The sequence below is a fragment of the Festucalex cinctus genome, chromosome 3 (assembly GCF_051991245.1).
Source record: "Festucalex cinctus isolate MCC-2025b chromosome 3, RoL_Fcin_1.0, whole genome shotgun sequence".
Taxonomy (NCBI): domain Eukaryota; kingdom Metazoa; phylum Chordata; class Actinopteri; order Syngnathiformes; family Syngnathidae; genus Festucalex; species Festucalex cinctus.
Window position 1 is genome coordinate 335,200 of NC_135413.1, and position 24,446 is coordinate 359,645.

Sequence of the window (24,446 nt, forward strand, 5' to 3'; positions counted from 1 at the left end):
CCAAAGAAACGGCCGGTGCGACCGCTACTTTTTTTACAAAAAGGGTGGCTCCTATTATCTTCAGAGAGCAATCAGCGTCGGGGGGACTCATTAAACAAAAATCATCGCTGGCTCTTGTTAGCTTTAGCCTTAGATCCACGTTATTTAAGAGGTATCTCTCACAAAAGAAAATATCCGAGTGAATGGGGCCTAGGAGTTGAAATTCCCTGGACCCCTCAATCAATTGGGCTCTGTGAACCAGCCCTTCATTAACATCGTTGCCCGTGAGCGATGTTGAATCCATCCGCCCTCGTGTATCTTTGAAGAACATGGCTGTGCTAAATTGGCTTTTGAGAGAATCCTCTGAAAAGTTTAACAATGTTTCAATCATAGCTCTGTAAGGGTGAGTAGCGCTTGATTGTGAGATGAGTCTATCCCCTAATGTAACATCTACTTGGGTAAAGATTGTGTTTAACGGATAGTTAATGATGCCTACGTGGTCGGTGGGGCCCAGATGAGAGCCGTCTCTGTGTGTTACTCGCAAACGCAGGTAAAGCATTGTGTCCGAGAGATCCATATATTTAGAACCGTCCCCCGGTATGAAGAATTCAATGGGTCCTTGCTCCGTCAAAGCTGATAAGGGTGAAATTTCGACGTATTGGCTTTGTTCTATCGAAAGTTGGGTCATTGGGGGTGAGAACAAATCTAATTCCGACAGAGTGCATTCTTGCGACTTGTGATGTAAAAGAGCCATTTTCGTCAGATTGTTTAAGAGAAAATGTCGGCGTTGCTTCTTCGGCGCTTCCTTCTTGAGACTGATTTCCTTTTGACTGCACGCCTACGCTTTTTATGAGTAACCAGTCTCTGACCTATCGGTCTCCTTGAAGGTCTTCGAGCCAAAACCATTAACCCGGATCCATCTTGATTATTTTCTCTTCTCTGTATTCTTTCCATCGCACGTCCTGCTACATCCATGGCAATATTTTTAGCCGCCGACTGCAGGTGAGGTTTCGCTACTGTAAAACCTTTTTTGACTAAAGGTACGACAAAACGGAAAAGTTTAGAAAAAATGGAGCCCAAACCTCGCCCATATTGCACAGGGGCCCCGTGAAAACCCGGAAGCGACCCTCCTGCTTGGGTTTCGTAATAATTAACAAAGCGATACAGGTCAGGGTGTGTCTCCATCACGACCATTGTTTTTTACCTCGGTTTAAAATGCAGGGTAATAATTATCTTTCCGTATTTAAAATTAACCGGCTGATTCTGATCCGTCTTAATCTGTATTCCTACTTCTTCAATATGTCTCCTACTAATAGGCAGGTAGTAAGCAGGGTTGAAAGTTTTAAAAATAAACTCCCCGTATCTCCCTTCGATCGGAACAGTCCTCAATAACGGAGCATAGGCATCCCCTACCGTCTGGTGTTGCACCACGTCTGTATAAACGTATAAATGGTATTGACCCGCCTTTATATCGGCTGGGTACGGGGCAGGTAACCAATTAGGTTTTATAGTAAACCATTGTCCTTCCTTCATACCAAGTATGTAAGCCAACGGTGCATTAAAGCGGATCTTATAACATCCGGTTGACGACATCCAAAGAAATTTCCGCATATTAATATCGTAATGGAGTAAAATTTGGTTGCCTATTTTATTTTTTATAATATACAGAACCGCCTCTCGTAGCTTGTCAAGATCTTCATATTCCCCGGATGTAATATCTAAGGTGTGGGTTACAAATTCGTTTTTATCAGACCCCCTAGCTGTCTCGGAGTTCTTTGCATCCTTAGCTTTGGAAAGCGTCATATCTTTTATATAGAAAGTAGTCTGGTTTTCGGGTACGTTTATCCAACTACGAGGGTATGAAATCTCAGTCAGGGCCACCTCCCAACTTCCTTCGAGATCAATGTGTTGGGCCAAATTCACTCTGAACTGTGAGATTGTGTTGTCCGTATACACATCCATACTAGCGTTAGAAGGTAGAGTAACGTAGAATCCTCCATCGTGTAAGGGATCCATGCCGGCTTCTGATACAAGTTGTATTTGAAACTCTTTTTTAAACGTCTACAATCTGAGAAGCGGGGACCCAGCTATCGAATTTCGAGGGCCATCCCTTCCAACGAACGAGGAATTGTCTCTGCCCCCTCACCGTGCGCCTTTTAAGGATTTTCTCAATATGGAATGTGTGGTCTTTTGATACGCTCACCTTCTGTAATTCACCTTCGTAAAACGATCCTTCTATGACATCCCCGTCATAATCTTTCAGTTTGTAGACGGGTGGAAAACGAGGAAGACATTCAGATATGGTAAACAATTCGTCCGTAAAGCTCTGCTCGTATTTTTTATCAAACACTCCTCTTAATTTAGATATCCTCACCACATCTCCTGTTTTAAAACGCATTTTTAATTTCCCACTTTGCTCTATCGGCATATTACCGTATAGATTCTGGAAAACCTGTTGAGTATTTCCGACAGTAACTTGATTGGGCTTCATTTTTATACTTTTATGGTAGCTTTCGTTATAACTACTTACTAAATCTTGTACGACGTCGATATACCTGCGTGTGTTTCTGGCCGTAAAATATCTCCACATTCTAGTTTTTAAAGTTCTATTAAACCTTTCAACAACCTGGGCTTTCAGATCACTGGCAGTAGCAAAATGAACAATGTTGTGTTTTTTCATCAGGTTCTGAAAATGTCTGTTAAAAAATTCTTTACCCGCGTCGGTCTGTATTTTTCGAGGCGTCCCACTCTCAGACAAAACAGATTCAAAAGCTTTAACTACCTGCGGAGCCGTCTTATCCTTCAAAATGCGTACGTAGGCTTTTTTTGAAAAAACATCGATGACGGTCAGTAAATATTTAAATCCATCGTTGACGCCAGCCAGGGCCTGCATATCGCAGAGGTCTGCCTGAAATTGATTCAGCGCCCTTGGGACAAAAACCCTGTTTCGTGGGAAATTGATTCTAGCGGGTTTGTGTAAGGTGTAGGCATCTTGCTCGATTAAGAAACCCCTGACTCGATCACGATTTACTTTTTTACCCGTAACATCCTGTACACCTAAGTGTAAACGCTCTACACCACCAAAACTGGCCGGGTGTGAGGCATCGTAGTAAAGCTTCTCCATACACTTCCTCTCAGCCATCATCATCAGAAAATGAATTTAAATGATATATGCAACGATTATTTATTGATAAATTCACACAGACATGACTTCTTTTGTTTTTTTTTGGTTTATTACATGATTTCCATAGTATAATCATACACAATAGTAAAAATGATTACATGCATAATGCTAAAAGGCAATACTAAGAATTAATATACTCAAGGACTCGGGATAAGACATAGGGACTAACTTTTAATTCAACGACGGTTTGAAATTCTTTTAATTCAACAGGTAAGTCTAAAGGGTAGTTATTTTCTAGACAGTATTTTGCAGAATCAACAAACAGAGTCAAAATTGTTACCAGGTGACCTACACCCACGTCATCACACCATGCATCCAGAACGGCTTTAATTGTATTGGCCAAACCCAAATGACTCTCGTTCACAACACGTCTGACAAAACAATCCCAAGATACATGAAATAGCGAATGAGACAATGATCTGACTTTTTGCATAATCAACAACATTTTGTCAATTCGTCCGTCTCGGTCAGAAGTATGTAGAATGGTTCTCTCCAGAATGTCCGCCCAATTACACAAACCGTAATATCGAAACAACAATTTTCTGAAGATATTCCCCATCGTGTGTCTCTATTTAGAATTGTAGTACTTGTCCAGCAGAGTCTTGAGGTCGTTCGACAGCGATCCGGGGCCTTCAAGGGCGTCCAGTTGCTCGAGCTTGTCGAGTATCTTCTTCTCTTGCTCGAGATCTAGCAGGACAATCTCGGCCGCTGTCTTGACCTTCTTAATGTCGGTAGTCAGATGAAGCAAGTTCAACATGTAATGAATGCTGGGGAGGAATTTAGGCGTGCACAACAATGCTATCACACGATGATAATGTTTCCTAAAATACTCATCATCGTCTATTTCTAGACACTGGTGCTGCCTCTGGCTGGGATGGTTGATTAAACAGCCATTACATTCATCTCTACTGTATTTAACTATAACTTGATTGAGGAGATGTCCTATAGTCTGTTTTATACAGTTGTACTTATCCCGACACAGCCAACTGTCCGGGGGCCCGTTCCAGACAAGGTCCCAGTCCTTGTCAAGGTTTGTAGGTGAAGGCAAAGCTGTTGGCGGGCACCCCTCCACAACGTCCCCGTCAGAGGTTAGTTGCTGCTGAGGCTGCTGCTGCTGAGACTCCTGAGGCTGCTGAGGAGGTAGGTGTTCATGCCGGGTATTGAGTTCCTCAGGAGTCATCAGCAGTTGTGAATACTCCAGCGAGGCAATGTACTCATCGGTCAGCTGCACTTCTTGAGAGTTCTCCGGCGGAGGGGTGTTCTCGTCGGCAGTCGCGGGGTACTGAGAACAGTCCAACTGCTCTCGCTCAAGGTGGGCCGCGGCTGCCTCAACGTCCTTTCCCTCCTCAAAGTCAGAGCTCTCTGTCTGCGTACCTTTTGAGACTTTAAGCCGCGATCCTTCCACCAGAGGCACCACACTCCGGGCACCCAGAGGCGTCCACGATGTTGCCAGGCGTCTGGAACTCTGTCTGGTAGGAGGCATCGTTGTCGTCGTTGGCTTTTTCAGGCAAAGTGTAGTCCGGCTGGAGACTCCTGCTCTTATATTACATAGGGGCGGTTATATGGGAGGGATTTGTTGTAAAGAGGCGTATTTTCCCATTGTCTAAGTGGTAGGGGGGCTGTCCTTGAGGGGGGTTGGCTTATGACGTCAGAGTAGGCGGTTCATAGGGGCGTTGACTACTCAAACGTCAACGCCTTCCTTACACCCACAATGTTTCGCCAATGCCGGCTGTCCAAAAAGAGGGTGGAGATTTTTTCAGAGTGCGCATCCATCCTCTCATTCCATTCAGCCAACGGTAGGGTCAAAACCCTCAAAAAAACACCACATTCAGTGTTAAATGCTTCCAAAGTAAAAAACAGTTCATTCTGATTTGTGCGATCACCAGTCTCTATCAGGTTGTTAGAATCAATTTTCACCTTAAAAAACCAACGACCTGTAGGCGTTGTCCTCGAGACCCATGTAAATGTTAAAACATTCCATGGTTCAGACGACTTCATACATTCTTTCAACACTCGAGGTACCAGTTGATTTAATATACCCCAGTCATTAGAGTTTAGAGTCCCATAGCCACTAGGTGATGTATTTTCAACACCGTCCATGCTAAAATACAGACACAGCTCACCCATCTCGTAAAGGAAGCGGTATCCCCATGAGGCAGATGGATCCAAAGACCATATTTCCTCCAAAGACTCTGCGGGGGGTTTCTGAATACGTCGCAAAAACATCTGCTTCTTACGCGGCGCATCCAAAATCGAGTCGGTCCCAGTGCGTCCCATCTGCACTGAAACATTTGTCTCGCTGATTACATTGATTTTCCCCGCCATCCTCGCTGTAGCTCTATCGGACTGTTGAAGCGCTTGTTATATCCTTTTTACCCATACTAAACCACTCCCTCCGATCACGTCATTCAATCTCATTATTATTCATTATTCACTCAATCTAGGGGGGCGTGCACCGGATCCGGAAGTTAACCAAACAATTAGCATTTGAACCCGGGTCAGCCATGATATCTGCAAAAACAGGTAGGAACACCACCTACACATCATCCATCTTCATTAAGGGGTCATTAATCTTCATTAAATGACATCAGGAAGTCATTAAGGGTCATTCATCTTCATTATATAACACCTGGAAGTCATTAAAGGTCATTCATCTTCATTAAACGACATCCGGAAGTCATTAAAGGTCATTCATCTTCATTATACGACATCCGGAAGTCATTAAAGGTCATTCATCCTCATTAAACGACATCCGGAAGTCATTAAAGGTCATTACCCCTCATTAAATGACATCTGGAAGTCATTAAAGGTCATTAACCCTCATTATATGACATCTGGAAGTCATTAAAGGGTCATTCATCTTCATTAAATGACATCAGGAAGTCATTAAGGGTCATTAATCTTCATTAAATGACATCAGGAAGTCATTAGGGGTCATTAATCTTCATTAAATGACATCAGGAAGTCATTAAGGGTCATTAACCCTCATTAAATGACATCAGGAAGTCATTAAGGGTCATTAACCCTCATTATATGACATCTGGAAGTCATTAAAGGGTCATTAATCTTCATTAGGGAGGGGTCATGACCCATACATGACCCCCCTAATCTAATTAAGAATGTCATCCATCAAATTTTGACAGAAGCGGCCTTGTAATATTCTCTCTGCTGTCAAATCTAAACCAAACGTTGTGCACTCAAATCTTTTGCTGTATTTAGTTTATTTTGGCATCCGGATGATGATTCTAGCATGAAATTGCTTGGGCACCTGTTAATTTTTAAGATTTTGACACATTCAGCTCAAATGTACAATCATGCACTAAAAACGCATTTAAAGCAATAAAAAGGTGATTATGGCTGTCAAACCTAAACCAAACGTTGTGCACTCAAATCTTTTGCTGTATTTAGTTTATTTTGGCATCCGGATGATGATTCTAGCATGAAATTGCTTGGGCACCTGTTAATTTTTAAGATTTTGACACATTCAGCTCAAATGTACACAATTGCTGATTATGGCTGTCAAATCTAAACCAAACGTTGTGCACTCAAATCTTTTGCTGTATTTAGTTTATTTTGGCATCCGGATGATGATTCTAGCATGAAATTGCTTGGGCACCTGTTAATTTTTAAGATTTTGACACATTCAGCTCAAATGTACAATCATGCGCTAAAAACGCATTTAAAGCAATAAAAAGGTGATTATGGCTGTCAAACCTAAACCAAACGTTGTGCACTCAAATCTTTTGCTGTATTTAGTTTATTTTGGCATCCGGATGATGATTCTAGCATGAAATTGCTTGGGCACCTGTTAATTTTTAAGATTTTGACACATTCAGCTCAAATGTACAATCATGCGCTACAAACGCATTTAAAGCAATAAAAAGGTGATTATGGCTGTCAAACCTAAACCAAACGTTGTGCACTCAAATCTTTTGCTGTATTTAGTTTATTTTGGCATCCGGATGATGATTCTAGCATGAAATTGCTTGGGCACCTGTTAATTTTTAAGATTTTGACACATTCAGCTCAAATGTACACAATTGCTGATTATGGCTGTCAAATCTAAACCAAACGTTGTGCACTCAAATCTTTTGCTGTATTTAGTTTATTTTGGCATCCGGATGATGATTCTAGCATGAAATTGCTTGGGCACCTGTTAATTTTTAAGATTTTGACACATTCAGCTCAAATGTACAATCATGCGCTACAAACGCATTTAAAGCAATAAAAAGGTGATTATGGCTGTCAAACCTAAACCAAACGTTGTGCACTCAAATCTTTTGCTGTATTTAGTTTATTTTGGCATCCGGATGATGATTCTAGCATGAAATTGCTTGGGCACCTGTTAATTTTTAAGATTTTGACACATTCAGCTCAAATGTACACAATTGCTGATTATGGCTGTCAAATCTAAACCAAACGTTGTGCACTCAAATCTTTTGCTGTATTTAGTTTATTTTGGCATCCGGATGATGATTCTAGCATGAAATTGCTTGGGCACCTGTTAATTTTTAAGATTTTGACACATTCAGCTCAAATGTACAATCATGCGCTAAAAACGCATTTAAAGCAATAAAAAGGTGATTATGGCTGTCAAACCTAAACCAAACGTTGTGCACTCAAATCTTTTGCTGTATTTAGTTTATTTTGGCATCCGGATGATGATTCTAGCATGAAATTGCTTGGGCACCTGTTAATTTTTAAGATTTTGACACATTCAGCTCAAATGTACACAATTGCTGATTATGGCTGTCAAATCTAAACCAAACGTTGTGCACTCAAATCTTTTGCTGTATTTAGTTAATTTTGGCATCCGGATGATGATTCTAGCATGAAATTGCTTGGGCACCTGTTAATTTTTAAGATTTTGACACATTCAGCTCAAATGTACAATCATGCGCTAAAAACGCATTTAAAGCAATAAAAAGGTGATTATGGCTGTCAAACCTAAACCAAACGTTGTGCACTCAAATCTTTTGCTGTATTTAGTTTATTTTGGCATCCGGATGATGATTCTAGCATGAAATTGCTTGGGCACCTGTTAATTTTTAAGATTTTGACACATTCAGCTCAAATGTACACAATTGCTGATTATGGCTGTCAAATCTAAACCAAACGTTGTGCACTCAAATCTTTTGCTGTATTTAGTTTATTTTGGCATCCGGATGATGATTCTAGCATGAAATTGCTTGGGCACCTGTTAATTTTTAAGATTTTGACACATTCAGCTCAAATGTACAATCATGCGCTAAAAACGCATTTAAAGCAATAAAAAGGTGATTATGGCTGTCAAACCTAAACCAAACGTTGTGCACTCAAATCTTTTGCTGTATTTAGTTTATTTTGGCATCCGGATGATGATTCTAGCTTGGGCACCTGTTAATTTTTAAGATTTTGACACATTCAGCTCAAATGTACAATCATGCACTAAAAACGCATTTAAAGCAATAAAAAGGTGATTATGGCTGTCAAACCTAAACCAAACGTTGTGCACTCAAATCTTTTGCTGTATTTAGTTTATTTTGGCATCCGGATGATGATTCTAGCATGAAATTGCTTGGGCACCTGTTAATTTTTAAGATTTTGACACATTCAGCTCAAATGTACACAATTGCTGATTATGGCTGTCAAATCTAAACCAAACGTTGTGCACTCAAATCTTTTGCTGTATTTAGTTTATTTTGGCATCCGGATGATGATTCTAGCATGAAATTGCTTGGGCACCTGTTAATTTTTAAGATTTTGACACATTCAGCTCAAATGTACACAATTGCTGATTATGGCTGTCAAATCTAAACCAAACGTTGTGCACTCAAATCTTTTGCTGTATTTAGTTTATTTTGGCATCCGGATGATGATTCTAGCATGAAATTGCTTGGGCACCGGTTAATTTTTAAGATTTTGACACATTCAGCTCAAATGTACAATCATGCGCTACAAACGCATTTAAAGCAATAAAAAGGTGATTATGGCTGTCAAACCTAAACCAAACGTTGTGCACTCAAATCTTTTGCTGTATTTAGTTTATTTTGGCATCCGGATGATGATTCTAGCATGAAATTGCTTGGGCACCTGTTAATTTTTAAGATTTTGACACATTCAGCTCAAATGTACACAATTGCTGATTATGGCTGTCAAATCTAAACCAAACGTTGTGCACTCAAATCTTTTGCTGTATTTAGTTTATTTTGGCATCCGGATGATGATTCTAGCATGAAATTGCTTGGGCACCTGTTAATTTTTAAGATTTTGACACATTCAGCTCAAATGTACAATCATGCGCTAAAAACGCATTTAAAGCAATAAAAAGGTGATTATGGCTGTCAAACCTAAACCAAACGTTGTGCACTCAAATCTTTTGCTGTATTTAGTTTATTTTGGCATCCGGATGATGATTCTAGCATGAAATTGCTTGGGCACCTGTTAATTTTTAAGATTTTGACACATTCAGCTCAAATGTACACAATTGCTGATTATGGCTGTCAAATCTAAACCAAACGTTGTGCACTCAAATCTTTTGCTGTATTTAGTTAATATTGGCATCCGGATGATGATTCTAGCATGAAATTGCTTGGGCACCTGTTAATTTTTAAGATTTTGACACATTCAGCTCAAATGTACAATCATGCGCTAAAAACGCATTTAAAGCAATAAAAAGGTGATTATGGCTGTCAAACCTAAACCAAACGTTGTGCACTCAAATCTTTTGCTGTATTTAGTTTATTTTGGCATCCGGATGATGATTCTAGCATGAAATTGCTTGGGCACCTGTTAATTTTTAAGATTTTGACACATTCAGCTCAAATGTACACAATTGCTGATTATGGCTGTCAAATCTAAACCAAACGTTGTGCACTCAAATCTTTTGCTGTATTTAGTTTATTTTGGCATCCGGATGATGATTCTAGCATGAAATTGCTTGGGCACCTGTTAATTTTTAAGATTTTGACACATTCAGCTCAAATGTACAATCATGCGCTAAAAACGCATTTAAAGCAATAAAAAGGTGATTATGGCTGTCAAACCTAAACCAAACGTTGTGCACTCAAATCTTTTGCTGTATTTAGTTTATTCTGGCATCCGGATGATGATTCTAGCATGAAATTGCTTGGGCACCTGTTAATTTTTAAGATTTTGACACATTCAGCTCAAATGTACAATCATGCGCTAAAAACGCATTTAAAGCAATAAAAAGGTGATTATGGCTTTCAAACCTAAACCAAACGTTGTGCACTCAAATCTTTTGCTGTATTTAGTTTATTTTGGCATCCGGATGATGATTCTAGCATGAAATTGCTTGGGCACCTGTTAATTTTTAAGATTTTGAAACATTCAGCTCAAATGTACACAATTGCTGATTATGGCTGTCAAATCTAAACCAAACGTTGTGCACTCAAATCTTTTGCTGTATTTAGTTTATTTTGGCATCCGGATGATGATTCTAGCATGAAATTGCTTGGGCACCTGTTAATTTTTAAGATTTTGACACATTCAGCTCAAATGTACAATCATGCACTAAAAACGCATTTAAAGCAATAAAAAGGTGATTATGGCTGTCAAACCTAAACCAAACGTTGTGCACTCAAATCTTTTGCTGTATTTAGTTTATTTTGGCATCCGGATGATGATTCTAGCATGAAATTGCTTGGGCACCTGTTAATTTTTAAGATTTTGACACATTCAGCTCAAATGTACACAATTGCTGATTATGGCTGTCAAATCTAAACCAAACGTTGTGCACTCAAATCTTTTGCTGTATTTAGTTTATTTTGGCATCCGGATGATGATTCTAGCATGAAATTGCTTGGGCACCTGTTAATTTTTAAGATTTTGACACATTCAGCTCAAATGTACACAATTGCTGATTATGGCTGTCAAATCTAAACCAAACGTTGTGCACTCAAATCTTTTGCTGTATTTAGTTTATTTTGGCATCCGGATGATGATTCCAGCATGAAATTGCTTGGGCACCTGTTAATTTTTAAGATTTTGACACATTCAGCTCAAATGTACAATCATGCGCTACAAACGCATTTAAAGCAATAAAAAGGTGATTATGGCTGTCAAACCTAAACCAAACGTTGTGCACTCAAATCTTTTGCTGTATTTAGTTTATTTTGGCATCCGGATGATGATTCTAGCATGAAATTGCTTGGGCACCTGTTAATTTTTAAGATTTTGACACATTCAGCTCAAATGTACAGAATTGCTGATTATGGCTGTCAAATCTAAACCAAACGTTGTGCACTCAAATCTTTTGCTGTATTTAGTTTATTTTGGCATCCGGATGATGATTCTAGCATGAAATTGCTTGGGCACCTGTTAATTTTTAAGATTTTGACACATTCAGCTCAAATGTACAATCATGCGCTAAAAACGCATTTAAAGCAATAAAAAGGTGATTATGGCTGTCAAACCTAAACCAAACGTTGTGCACTCAAATCTTTTGCTGTATTTAGTTTATTTTGGCATCCGGATGATGATTCTAGCATGAAATTGCTTGGGCACCTGTTAATTTTTAAGATTTTGACACATTCAGCTCAAATGTACAATCATGCGCTAAAAACGCATTTAAAGCAATAAAAAGGTGATTATGGCTTTCAAACCTAAACCAAACGTTGTGCACTCAAATCTTTTGCTGTATTTAGTTTATTTTGGCATCCGGATGATGATTCTAGCATGAAATTGCTTGGGCACCTGTTAATTTTTAAGATTTTGACACATTCAGCTCAAATGTACACAATTGCTGATTATGGCTGTCAAATCTAAACCAAACGTTGTGCACTCAAATCTTTTGCTGTATTTAGTTTATTTTGGCATCCGGATGATGATTCTAGCATGAAATTGCTTGGGCACCTGTTAATTTTTAAGATTTTGACACATTCAGCTCAAATGTACAATCATGCGCTAAAAACGCATTTAAAGCAATAAAAAGGTGATTATGGCTGTCAAACCTAAACCAAACGTTGTGCACTCAAATCTTTTGCTGTATTTAGTTTATTTTGGCATCCGGATGATGATTCTAGCATGAAATTGCTTGGGCACCTGTTAATTTTTAAGATTTTGACACATTCAGCTCAAATGTACACAATTGCTGATTATGGCTGTCAAATCTAAACCAAACGTTGTGCACTCAAATCTTTTGCTGTATTTAGTTAATTTTGGCATCCGGATGATGATTCTAGCATGAAATTGCTTGGGCACCTGTTAATTTTTAAGATTTTGACACATTCAGCTCAAATGTACAATCATGCGCTAAAAACGCATTTAAAGCAATAAAAAGGTGATTATGGCTGTCAAACCTAAACCAAACGTTGTGCACTCAAATCTTTTGCTGTATTTAGTTTATTTTGGCATCCGGATGATGATTCTAGCATGAAATTGCTTGGGCACCTGTTAATTTTTAAGATTTTGACACATTCAGCTCAAATGTACACAATTGCTGATTATGGCTGTCAAATCTAAACCAAACGTTGTGCACTCAAATCTTTTGCTGTATTTAGTTTATTTTGGCATCCGGATGATGATTCTAGCATGAAATTGCTTGGGCACCTGTTAATTTTTAAGATTTTGACACATTCAGCTCAAATGTACAATCATGCGCTAAAAACGCATTTAAAGCAATAAAAAGGTGATTATGGCTGTCAAACCTAAACCAAACGTTGTGCACTCAAATCTTTTGCTGTATTTAGTTTATTTTGGCATCCGGATGATGATTCTAGCTTGGGCACCTGTTAATTTTTAAGATTTTGACACATTCAGCTCAAATGTACAATCATGCACTAAAAACGCATTTAAAGCAATAAAAAGGTGATTATGGCTGTCAAACCTAAACCAAACGTTGTGCACTCAAATCTTTTGCTGTATTTAGTTTATTTTGGCATCCGGATGATGATTCTAGCATGAAATTGCTTGGGCACCTGTTAATTTTTAAGATTTTGACACATTCAGCTCAAATGTACACAATTGCTGATTATGGCTGTCAAATCTAAACCAAACGTTGTGCACTCAAATCTTTTGCTGTATTTAGTTTATTTTGGCATCCGGATGATGATTCTAGCATGAAATTGCTTGGGCACCTGTTAATTTTTAAGATTTTGACACATTCAGCTCAAATGTACACAATTGCTGATTATGGCTGTCAAATCTAAACCAAACGTTGTGCACTCAAATCTTTTGCTGTATTTAGTTTATTTTGGCATCCGGATGATGATTCTAGCATGAAATTGCTTGGGCACCTGTTAATTTTTAAGATTTTGACACATTCAGCTCAAATGTACAATCATGCGCTACAAACGCATTTAAAGCAATAAAAAGGTGATTATGGCTGTCAAACCTAAACCAAACGTTGTGCACTCAAATCTTTTGCTGTATTTAGTTTATTTTGGCATCCGGATGATGATTCTAGCATGAAATTGCTTGGGCACCTGTTAATTTTTAAGATTTTGACACATTCAGCTCAAATGTACACAATTGCTGATTATGGCTGTCAAATCTAAACCAAACGTTGTGCACTCAAATCTTTTGCTGTATTTAGTTTATTTTGGCATCCGGATGATGATTCTAGCATGAAATTGCTTGGGCACCTGTTAATTTTTAAGATTTTGACACATTCAGCTCAAATGTACAATCATGCGCTAAAAACGCATTTAAAGCAATAAAAAGGTGATTATGGCTGTCAAACCTAAACCAAACGTTGTGCACTCAAATCTTTTGCTGTATTTAGTTTATTTTGGCATCCGGATGATGATTCTAGCATGAAATTGCTTGGGCACCTGTTAATTTTTAAGATTTTGACACATTCAGCTCAAATGTACACAATTGCTGATTATGGCTGTCAAATCTAAACCAAACGTTGTGCACTCAAATCTTTTGCTGTATTTAGTTAATTTTGGCATCCGGATGATGATTCTAGCATGAAATTGCTTGGGCACCTGTTAATTTTTAAGATTTTGACACATTCAGCTCAAATGTACAATCATGCGCTAAAAACGCATTTAAAGCAATAAAAAGGTGATTATGGCTGTCAAACCTAAACCAAACGTTGTGCACTCAAATCTTTTGCTGTATTTAGTTTATTTTGGCATCCGGATGATGATTCTAGCATGAAATTGCTTGGGCACCTGTTAATTTTTAAGATTTTGACACATTCAGCTCAAATGTACACAATTGCTGATTATGGCTGTCAAATCTAAACCAAACGTTGTGCACTCAAATCTTTTGCTGTATTTAGTTTATTTTGGCATCCGGATGATGATTCTAGCATGAAATTGCTTGGGCACCTGTTAATTTTTAAGATTTTGACACATTCAGCTCAAATGTACAATCATGCGCTAAAAACGCATTTAAAGCAATAAAAAGGTGATTATGGCTGTCAAACCTAAACCAAACGTTGTGCACTCAAATCTTTTGCTGTATTTAGTTTATTTTGGCATCCGGATGATGATTCTAGCATGAAATTGCTTGGGCACCTGTTAATTTTTAAGATTTTGACACATTCAGCTCAAATGTACACAATTGCTGATTATGGCTGTCAAATCTAAACCAAACGTTGTGCACTCAAATCTTTTGCTGTATTTAGTTAATTTTGGCATCCGGATGATGATTCTAGCATGAAATTGCTTGGGCACCTGTTAATTTTTAAGATTTTGACACATTCAGCTCAAATGTACAATCATGCGCTAAAAACGCATTTAAAGCAATAAAAAGGTGATTATGGCTGTCAAACCTAAACCAAACGTTGTGCACTCAAATCTTTTGCTGTATTTAGTTTATTTTGGCATCCGGATGATGATTCTAGCATGAAATTGCTTGGGCACCTGTTAATTTTTAAGATTTTGACACATTCAGCTCAAATGTACACAATTGCTGATTATGGCTGTCAAATCTAAACCAAACGTTGTGCACTCAAATCTTTTGCTGTATTTAGTTTATTTTGGCATCCGGATGATGATTCTAGCATGAAATTGCTTGGGCACCTGTTAATTTTTAAGATTTTGACACATTCAGCTCAAATGTACAATCATGCGCTAAAAACGCATTTAAAGCAATAAAAAGGTGATTATGGCTGTCAAACCTAAACCAAACGTTGTGCACTCAAATCTTTTGCTGTATTTAGTTTATTTTGGCATCCGGATGATGATTCTAGCTTGGGCACCTGTTAATTTTTAAGATTTTGACACATTCAGCTCAAATGTACAATCATGCACTAAAAACGCATTTAAAGCAATAAAAAGGTGATTATGGCTGTCAAACCTAAACCAAACGTTGTGCACTCAAATCTTTTGCTGTATTTAGTTTATTTTGGCATCCGGATGATGATTCTAGCATGAAATTGCTTGGGCACCTGTTAATTTTTAAGATTTTGACACATTCAGCTCAAATGTACACAATTGCTGATTATGGCTGTCAAATCTAAACCAAACGTTGTGCACTCAAATCTTTTGCTGTATTTAGTTTATTTTGGCATCCGGATGATGATTCTAGCATGAAATTGCTTGGGCACCTGTTAATTTTTAAGATTTTGACACATTCAGCTCAAATGTACACAATTGCTGATTATGGCTGTCAAATCTAAACCAAACGTTGTGCACTCAAATCTTTTGCTGTATTTAGTTTATTTTGGCATCCGGATGATGATTCTAGCATGAAATTGCTTGGGCACCGGTTAATTTTTAAGATTTTGACACATTCAGCTCAAATGTACAATCATGCGCTACAAACGCATTTAAAGCAATAAAAAGGTGATTATGGCTGTCAAACCTAAACCAAACGTTGTGCACTCAAATCTTTTGCTGTATTTAGTTTATTTTGGCATCCGGATGATGATTCTAGCATGAAATTGCTTGGGCACCTGTTAATTTTTAAGATTTTGACACATTCAGCTCAAATGTACACAATTGCTGATTATGGCTGTCAAATCTAAACCAAACGTTGTGCACTCAAATCTTTTGCTGTATTTAGTTTATTTTGGCATCCGGATGATGATTCTAGCATGAAATTGCTTGGGCACCTGTTAATTTTTAAGATTTTGACACATTCAGCTCAAATGTACAATCATGCGCTAAAAACGCATTTAAAGCAATAAAAAGGTGATTATGGCTGTCAAACCTAAACCAAACGTTGTGCACTCAAATCTTTTGCTGTATTTAGTTTATTTTGGTATCCGGATGATGATTCTAGCATGAAATTGCTTGGGCACCTGTTAATTTTTAAGATTTTGACACATTCAGCTCAAATGTACACAATTGCTGATTATGGCTGTCAAATCTAAACCAAACGTTGTGCACTCAAATCTTTTGCTGTATTTAGTTAATATTGGCATCCGGATGATGATTCTAGCATGAAATTGCTTGGGCACCTGTTAATTTTTAAGATTTTGACACATTCAGCTCAAATGTACAATCATGCGCTAAAAACGCATTTAAAGCAATAAAAAGGTGATTATGGCTGTCAAACCTAAACCAAACGTTGTGCACTCAAATCTTTTGCTGTATTTAGTTTATTTTGGCATCCGGATGATGATTCTAGCATGAAATTGCTTGGGCACCTGTTAATTTTTAAGATTTTGACACATTCAGCTCAAATGTACACAATTGCTGATTATGGCTGTCAAATCTAAACCAAACGTTGTGCACTCAAATCTTTTGCTGTATTTAGTTTATTTTGGCATCCGGATGATGATTCTAGCATGAAATTGCTTGGGCACCTGTTAATTTTTAAGATTTTGACACATTCAGCTCAAATGTACAATCATGCGCTAAAAACGCATTTAAAGCAATAAAAAGGTGATTATGGCTGTCAAACCTAAACCAAACGTTGTGCACTCAAATCTTTTGCTGTATTTAGTTTATTTTGGCATCCGGATGATGATTCTAGCATGAAATTGCTTGGGCACCTGTTAATTTTTAAGATTTTGACACATTCAGCTCAAATGTACAATCATGCGCTAAAAACGCATTTAAAGCAATAAAAAGGTGATTATGGCTTTCAAACCTAAACCAAACGTTGTGCACTCAAATCTTTTGCTGTATTTAGTTTATTTTGGCATCCGGATGATGATTCTAGCATGAAATTGCTTGGGCACCTGTTAATTTTTAAGATTTTGAAACATTCAGCTCAAATGTACACAATTGCTGATTATGGCTGTCAAATCTAAACCAAACGTTGTGCACTCAAATCTTTTGCTGTATTTAGTTTATTTTGGCATCCGGATGATGATTCTAGCATGAAATTGCTTGGGCACCTGTTAATTTTTAAGATTTTGACACATTCAGCTCAAATGTACAATCATGCACTAAAAACGCATTTAAAGCAATAAAAAGGTGATTATGGCTGTCAAACCTAAACCAAACGTTGTGCACTCAAATCTTTTGCTGTATTTAGTTTATTTTGGCATCCGGATGATGATTCTAGCATGAAATTGCTTGGGCACCTGTTAATTTTTAAGATTTTGACACATTCAGCTCAAATGTACACAATTGCTGATTATGGCTGTCAAATCTAAACCAAACGTTGTGCACTCAAATCTTTTGCTGTATTTAGTTTATTTTGGCATCCGGATGATGATTCTAGCATGAAATTGCTTGGGCACCTGTTAATTTTTAAGATTTTGACACATTCAGCTCAAATGTACACAATTGCTGATTATGGCTGTCAAATCTAAACCAAACGTTGTGCACTCAAATCTTTTGCTGTATTTAGTTTATTTTGGCATCCGGATGATGATTCTAGCATGAAATTGCTTGGGCACCTGTTAATTTTTAAGATTTTGACACATTCAGCTCAAATGTACAATCATGCGCTACAAACGCATTTAAAGCAATAAAAAGGTGATTATGGCTGTCAAACCTAAACCAAACGTTGTGCACTCAAATCTTTTGCTGTATTTAGTTTATTTTGGCATCCGGATGATGATTCTAGCATGAAATTGCTTGGGCACCTGTTAATTTTTAAGATTTTGACACATTCAGCTCAAATGTACAGAATTGCTGATTATGGCTGTCAAATCTAAACCAAACGTTGTGCACTCAAATCTTTTGCTGTATTTAGTTTATTTTGGCATCCGGATGATGATTCTAGCATGAAATTGCTTGGGCACCTGTTAATTTTTAAGATTTTGACACATTCAGCTCAAATGTACAATCATGCGCTAAAAACGCATTTAAAGCAATAAAAAGGTGATTATGGCTGTCAAACCTAAACCAAACGTTGTGCACTCAAATCTTTTGCTGTATTTAGTTTATTTTGGCATCCGGATGATGATTCTAGCATGAAATTGCTTGGGCACCTGTTAATTTTTAAGATTTTGACACATTCAGCTCAAATGTACAATCATGCGCTAAAAACGCATTTAAAGCAATAAAAAGGTGATTATGGCTTTCAAACCTAAACCAAACGTTGTGCACTCAAATCTTTTGCTGTATTTAGTTTATTTTGGCATCCGGATGATGATTCTAGCATGAAATTGCTTGGGCACCTGTTAATTTTTAAGATTTTGACACATTCAGCTCAAATGTACACAATTGCTGATTATGGCTGTCAAATCTAAACCAAACGTTGTGCACAAATCTTTTGCTGTATTTAGTTTATTTTGGCATCCGGATGATGATTCTAGCATGAAATTGCTTGGGCACCTGTTAATTTTTAAGATTTTGACACATTCAGCTCAAATGTACAATCATGCGCTAAAAACGCATTTAAAGCAATAAAAAGGTGATTATGGCTGTCAAACCTAAACCAAACGTTGTGCACTCAAATCTTTTGCTGTATTTAGTTTATTTTGGCATCCGGATGATGATTCTAGCATGAAATTGCTTGGGCACCTGTTAATTTTTAAGATTTTGACACATTCAGCTCAAATGTACACAATTGCTGATTATGGCTGTCAAATCTAAACCAAACGTTGTGCACTCAAATCTTTTGCTGTATTTAGTTAATTTTGGCATCCGGATGATGATTCTAGCATGAAATTGCTTGGGCACCTGTTAATTTTTAAGATTTTGACACATTCAGCTCAAATGTACAATCATGCGCTAAAAACGCATTTAAAGCAATAAAAAGGTGATTATGGCTGTCAAACCTAAACCAAACGTTGTGCACTCAAATCTTTTGCTGTATTTAGTTTATTTTGGCATCCGGATGATGATTCTAGCATGAAATTGCTTGGGCACCTGTTAATTTTTAAGATTTTGACACATTCAGCTCAAATGTACACAATTGCTGATTATGGCTGTCAAATCTAAACCAAACGTTGTGCACTCAAATCTTTTGCTGTATTTAGTTTATTTTGGCATCCGGATGATGATTCTAGCATGAAATTGCTTGGGCACCTGTTAATTTTTAAGATTTTGACACATTCAGCTCAAATGTACAATCATGCGCTAAAAACGCATTTAAAGCAATAAAAAGGTGATTATGGCTGTCAAACCTAAACCAAACGTTGTGCACTCAAATCTTTTGCTGTATTTAGTTTATTTTGGCATCCGGATGATGATTCTAGCTTGGGCACCTGTTAATTTTTAAGATTTTGACACATTCAGCTCAAATGTACAATCATGCACTAAAAACGCATTTAAAGCAATAAAAAGGTGATTATGGCTGTCAAACCTAAACCAAACGTTGTGCACTCAAATCTTTTGCTGTATTTAGTTTATTTTGGCATCCGGATGATGATTCTAGCATGAAATTGCTTGGGCACCTGTTAATTTTTAAGATTTTGACACATTCAGCTCAAATGTACACAATTGCTGATTATGGCTGTCAAATCTAAACCAAACGTTGTGCACTCAAATCTTTTGCTGTATTTAGTTTATTTTGGCATCCGGATGATGATTCTAGCATGAAATTGCTTGGGCACCTGTTAATTTTTAAGATTTTGACACATTCAGCTCAAATGTACACAATTGCTGATTATGGCTGTCAAATCTAAACCAAACGTTGTGCACTCAAATCTTTTGCTGTATTTAGTTTATTTTGGCATCCGGATGATGATTCTAGCATGAAATTGCTTGGGCACCTGTTAATTTTTAAGATTTTGACACATTCAGCTCAAATGTACAATCATGCGCTACAAACGCATTTAAAGCAATAAAAAGGTGATTATGGCTGTCAAACCTAAACCAAACGTTGTGCACTCAAATCTTTTGCTGTATTTAGTTTATTTTGGCATCCGGATGATGATTCTAGCATGAAATTGCTTGGGCACCTGTTAATTTTTAAGATTTTGACACATTCAGCTCAAATGTACACAATTGCTGATTATGGCTGTCAAATCTAAACCAAACGTTGTGCACTCAAATCTTTTGCTGTATTTAGTTTATTTTGGCATCCGGATGATGATTCTAGCATGAAATTGCTTGGGCACCTGTTAATTTTTAAGATTTTGACACATTCAGCTCAAATGTACAATCATGCGCTAAAAACGCATTTAAAGCAATAAAAAGGTGATTATGGCTGTCAAACCTAAACCAAACGTTGTGCACTCAAATCTTTTGCTGTATTTAGTTTATTTTGGCATCCGGATGATGATTCTAGCATGAAATTGCTTGGGCACCTGTTAATTTTTAAGATTTTGACACATTCAGCTCAAATGTACAGAATTGCTGATTATGGCTGTCAAATCTAAACCAAACGTTGTGCACTCAAATCTTTTGCTGTATTTAGTTTATTTTGGCATCCGGATGATGATTCTAGCATGAAATTGCTTGGGCACCTGTTAATTTTTAAGATTTTGACACATTCAGCTCAAATGTACAATCATGCGCTAAAAACGCATTTAAAGCAATAAAAAGGTGATTATGGCTGTCAAACCTAAACCAAACGTTGTGCACTCAAATGTTTTGCTGTATTTAGTTTATTTTGGCATCCGGATGATGATTCTAGCATGAAATTGCTTGGGCACCTGTTAATTTTTAAGATTTTGACACATTCAGCTCAAATGTACAATCATGCGCTAAAAACGCATTTAAAGCAATAAAAAGGTGATTATGGCTTTCAAACCTAAACCAAACGTTGTGCACTCAAATCTTTTGCTGTATTTAGTTTATTTTGGCATCCGGATGATGATTCTAGCATGAAATTGCTTGGGCACCTGTTAATTTTTAAGATTTTGACACATTCAGCTCAAATGTACACAATTGCTGATTATGGCTGTCAAATCTAAACCAAACGTTGTGCACTCAAATCTTTTGCTGTATTTAGTTTATTTTGGCATCCGGATGATGATTCTAGCATGAAATTGCTTGGGCACCTGTTAATTTTTAAGATTTTGACACATTCAGCTCAAATGTACAATCATGCGCTAAAAACGCATTTAAAGCAATAAAAAGGTGATTATGGCTGTCAAACCTAAACCAAACGTTGTGCACTCAAATCTTTTGCTGTATTTAGTTTATTTTGGCATCCGGATGATGATTCTAGCATGAAATTGCTTGGGCACCTGTTAATTTTTAAGATTTTGACACATTCAGCTCAAATGTACACAATTGCTGATTATGGCTGTCAAATCTAAACCAAACGTTGTGCACTCAAATCTTTTGCTGTATTTAGTTAATTTTGGCATCCGGATGATGATTCTAGCATGAAATTGCTTGGGCACCTGTTAATTTTTAAGATTTTGACACATTCAGCTCAAATGTACAATCATGCGCTAAAAACGCATTTAAAGCAATAAAAAGGTGATTATGGCTGTCAAACCTAAACCAAACGTTGTGCACTCAAATCTTTTGCTGTATTTAGTTTATTTTGGCATCCGGATGATGATTCTAGCATGAAATTGCTTGGGCACCTGTTAATTTTTAAGATTTTGACACATTCAGCTCAAATGTACACAATTGCTGATTATGGCTGTCAAATCTAAACCAAACGTTGTGCACTCAAATCTTTTGCTGTATTTAGTTTATTTTGGCATCCGGATGATGATTCTAGCATGAAATTGCTTGGGCACCTGTTAATTTTTAAGATTTTGACACATTCAGCTCAAATGTACAATCATGCGCTAAAAACGCATTTAAAGCAATAAAAAGGTGATTATGGCTGTCAAACCTAAACCAAACGTTGTGCACTCAAATCTTTTGCTGTATTTAGTTTATTTTGGCATCCGGATGATGATTCTAGCTTGGGCACCTGTTAATTTTTAAGATTTTGACACATTCAGCTCAAATGTACAATCATGCACTAAAAACGCATTTAAAGCAATAAAAAGGTGATTATGGCTGTCAAACCTAAACCAAACGTTGTGCACTCAAATCTTTTGCTGTATTTAGTTTATTTTGGCATCCGGATGATGATTCTAGCATGAAATTGCTTGGGCACCTGTTAATTTTTAAGATTTTGACACATTCAGCTCAAATGTACACAATTGCTGATTATGGCTGTCAAATCTAAACCAAACGTTGTGCACTCAAATCTTTTGCTGTATTTAGTTTATTTTGGCATCCGGATGATGATTCTAGCATGAAATTGCTTGGGCACCTGTTAATTTTTAAGATTTTGACACATTCAGCTCAAATGTACACAATTGCTGATTATGGCTGTCAAATCTAAACCAAACGTTGTGCACTCAAATCTTTTGCTGTATTTAGTTTATTTTGGCATCCGGATGATGATTCTAGCATGAAATTGCTTGGGCACCTGTTAATTTTTAAGATTTTGACACATTCAGCTCAAATGTACAATCATGCGCTAAAAACGCATTTAAAGCAATAAAAAGGTGATTATGGCTGTCAAACCTAAACCAAACGTTGTGCACTCAAATCTTTTGCTGTATTTAGTTTATTTTGGCATCCGGATGATGATTCTAGCATGAAATTGCTTGGGCACCTGTTAATTTTTAAGATTTTGACACATTCAGCTCAAATGTACACAATTGCTGATTATGGCTGTCAAATCTAAACCAAACGTTGTGCACTCAAATCTTTTGCTGTATTTAGTTAATTTTGGCATCCGGATGATGATTCTAGCATGAAATTGCTTGGGCACCTGTTAATTTTTAAGATTTTGACACATTCAGCTCAAATGTACAATCATGCGCTAAAAACGCATTTAAAGCAATAAAAAGGTGATTATGGCTGTCAAACCTAAACCAAACGTTGTGCACTCAAATCTTTTGCTGTATTTAGTTTATTTTGGCATCCGGATGATGATTCTAGCATGAAATTGCTTGGGCACCTGTTAATTTTTAAGATTTTGACACATTCAGCTCAAATGTACACAATTGCTGATTATGGCTGTCAAATCTAAACCAAACGTTGTGCACTCAAATCTTTTGCTGTATTTAGTTTATTTTGGCATCCGGATGATGATTCTAGCATGAAATTGCTTGGGCACCTGTTAATTTTTAAGATTTTGACACATTCAGCTCAAATGTACAATCATGCGCTAAAAACGCATTTAAAGCAATAAAAAGGTGATTATGGCTGTCAAACCTAAACCAAACGTTGTGCACTCAAATCTTTTGCTGTATTTAGTTTGTTTTGGCATCCGGATGATGATTCTAGCATGAAATTGCTTGGGCACCTGTTAATTTTTAAGATTTTGACACATTCAGCTCAAATGTACACAATTGCTGATTATGGCTGTCAAATCTAAACCAAACGTTGTGCACTCAAATCTTTTGCTGTATTTAGTTAATTTTGGCATCCGGATGATGATTCTAGCATGAAATTGCTTGGGCACCTGTTAATTTTTAAGATTTTGACACATTCAGCTCAAATGTACAATCATGCGCTAAAAACGCATTTAAAGCAATAAAAAGGTGATTATGGCTGTCAAACCTAAACCAAACGTTGTGCACTCAAATCTTTTGCTGTATTTAGTTTATTTTGGCATCCGGATGATGATTCTAGCATGAAATTGCTTGGGCACCTGTTAATTTTTAAGATTTTGACACATTCAGCTCAAATGTACACAATTGCTGATTATGGCTGTCAAATCTAAACCAAACGTTGTGCACTCAAATCTTTTGCTGTATTTAGTTTATTTTGGCATCCGGATGATGATTCTAGCATGAAATTGCTTGGGCACCTGTTAATTTTTAAGATTTTGACACATTCAGCTCAAATGTACAATCATGCGCTAAAAACGCATTTAAAGCAATAAAAAGGTGATTATGGCTGTCAAACCTAAACCAAACGTTGTGCACTCAAATCTTTTGCTGTATTTAGTTTATTTTGGCATCCGGATGATGATTCTAGCTTGGGCACCTGTTAATTTTTAAGATTTTGACACATTCAGCTCAAATGTACAATCATGCACTAAAAACGCATTTAAAGCAATAAAAAGG